At 44.7% G+C, this 2,561-nt stretch overlaps 1 pseudogene; it reads right to left on the bottom strand.

Moving 5' to 3' along the window:
* Nucleotides 1–1,738: 1,738 nt before the first annotated feature.
* LOC134210133 (microsomal glutathione S-transferase 1-like) lies at nucleotides 1,739–2,301 on the bottom strand (annotated as a pseudogene).
* Nucleotides 2,302–2,561: the final 260 nt, after the last annotated feature.

Below are 2,561 nucleotides of genomic sequence, written 5' to 3'. Positions count from 1 at the left end.
GCTTATTACCAGGCAAAATCTGACATTAATCAGTCATGTCCATACACGTCCGTCGAGCTGCGTATATGATCTGCACCTCATCTAAAACCAGAAATTCAAAAAATTTTCACCCCGCTTAGGAGTTCATATCAATTGGTCTACTAGGAATCGTCTCAGAGGAATCTCCAGAAGGATTCCTGGAAGAACTTCAGATTTTCCGAAGCAACTTCCGCAGGACCCAAAAGGAAAACTTCCGGAGGAGTTCTGGAAAGAACTTCAGAGGATTCCGCAGGAATTTCCAGATGAATTCCAGAAGGAACTTCAAAGATATTCAGAAATGACTTCCAAAAAGCTTTCTCTCCAAAAGGAACTCTGAAGAATTTAAGAAGGAACTCCGGTGGAATTCCAGAAGAAGCTTCCTGTGATAGCTCAGAAAGAACTTCCGGAGGAAATCCAGAAGGAACTTAAGGAGGAAAATTCAGAATGCATCTCTAGAAGAACTCCTGAAGGAACCTGGAGACCCTAGAGTGTTTCTGGAGGAATTCTTCCGATTCTCTAGGAATTTTCCGAATATTCCCTCCAAATCTTTCCGGCTTCTTCCCCAACTACAGAACTCCTCCGGATATTCCTCCAGGAATTCCTCCAGTAGCTTCTCTTCTTAATAATTCTCAAAGAACTCAGTCCTCCTAGGAATTCCTCCTGGAAGTCCTCCGGAATTCCTCCGAGTTCCTCCAGGAATTCCTCCGGAGTCTTCCTCCAGAATTCCTCCGGAAGTTCTCCAGGAACTCTGAAAGTTCTCCAGAAATTCCTCCGGAAGTTCCTCCTCCAGGAATTTTCGGAATTCCTCAGAAATCCCTCCTCGGAAGTTCCTCCACTGGAAGTTCCTCCAGGAATTCTCGAAGGTCCTCCAGGAATTCTCCAGATTCCAGATGCCTCGTTCTCCAGGATGCCTCCAGAAGCTCGTCCAAGAGGTTCCTCAACGTCCGAAGTTCCTCCGGAAGGCCTCCCGGTTCTCCAGGAATCTCGAAGTTCCTCCGGGAATTCTCCGAAGTTTTCCAGAATTCCTCCCGAAGTTGCTCCGGAGTTCTTCTTCTGGAAGATCCTCCGAAGGAACGCCTGGAGGAACTTCCGAAGGAATTGCTGAGGAACTCGAAAAGAATTCGTTGAGGAATTTTTGAAGGAACTTCCTGAAGAAATTCCGGAGGAATTCCTGGAGAGAGCACTCCGGAGGACTTCCTGAGGAACTTCAGAGGAACTTTCTGAGAACTTCCGAAGGAACTTCCTGGAGAACTTCCGAAGAATTCCGAGGAACTTCCGAAGGAATTTATGAATTTCGAAGGAATTCCTGGAGGAACTTCCGATTTTGAAGAACCCGGAGAATTCCTGAGGAACTTCCGTGTGAATTCCTGAGGAACTTCCAAAAGGAATTTTTAGATACTGGAGGAACTTCCGAGTAAACTTTCTAGGGAAACCTGGAGACTACCTGGAGAAATTCCTGGAGGAACTTAGAACTCCCAAGAATTCCCTTAGAAACTTCCGTTGAAGGAATTAGGGGACTTCGAGGAATTTCAGTGGAGGAATCAGAGTGAACTAATTTATTTGTCTTATTTATTATGGCTATCTTATTTGTCTTATCTGTCTCATTTTAGCAAATACGTAACCGAACGAAGCAAAATGATAAGTCATTAAAAAAATCATCAATCAGGCGTTCAATTAATATGAATATGCTTTGTCCAATTGTTTTGACATTTTACATTTACTAGCGATCAGCAGCAATAGAATTCAAAGATCTAAAACTAAAGAGACGAAGAATAATTTTGGCAGCCATGTAGGCGGTGCTGAAGTATCCCCACCATCCAAGACAATCCACGTACCGGCTGGGGAATGACAAACACAGCGTAAACCACGAAGTATGGAACGATTCGTGCAACGGCTACTGTCGGAACAGATTCGTGGCCCACAAGCACCTCGGATTGGTGAACAGGTTACAGGAACCCGATGACGAAAGGAAGGGGGAAGAATGTTTTTCCAAATCGTTCAAATGCGCCCTCCGAATGCGTTCCACGTCCGGATCGCTGGTCGGACCGACTTGACGCCACATGGGCACGTCTTCCGGGCTGGCGTAAGGCCTACAGAAAACGTATGTTATTGGAATTATTGGACTTGAAGACGCAACGTACTGTAACTTACTTTTTGGCGGCGTGCCGTTTTGTACTCGTCGGAATGGACACAGCCAACATCTTCAAGCCGGTCGAAACTGCGGACCAGAAAATGTACGATCTTGAAGACGACCGGGTCAACAGTATCAAAAATGGTGCCCATTTTGGAGGCAATCTGGATGTTCGTCTAGTTGAGGGCGATTGTTTGCACGTAACGCTGAAATTGCTGATTATTTTGGCAGAAATGCAAAAAGCTATGTAAGACGCATTTGAGATTGAGACTATCTTATCAGCGACATATCGACGCACGCTTTATGCCATGTGAATTTTATTTTCGTTGCTCATTCCTCAAGCGATGATGATAACTGCTGCTTTGACTAGTCATGATGATGACTTGTTTTATTAAATGCTTCTTTATGATAA

This window comes from Armigeres subalbatus, chromosome 2, assembly GCF_024139115.2.
Source record: "Armigeres subalbatus isolate Guangzhou_Male chromosome 2, GZ_Asu_2, whole genome shotgun sequence".
Lineage (NCBI taxonomy): Eukaryota > Metazoa > Arthropoda > Insecta > Diptera > Culicidae > Armigeres > Armigeres subalbatus.
Note: the sequence above shows the minus strand (reverse complement) of the source record. Positions and strands in the feature narration are given on the sequence as shown.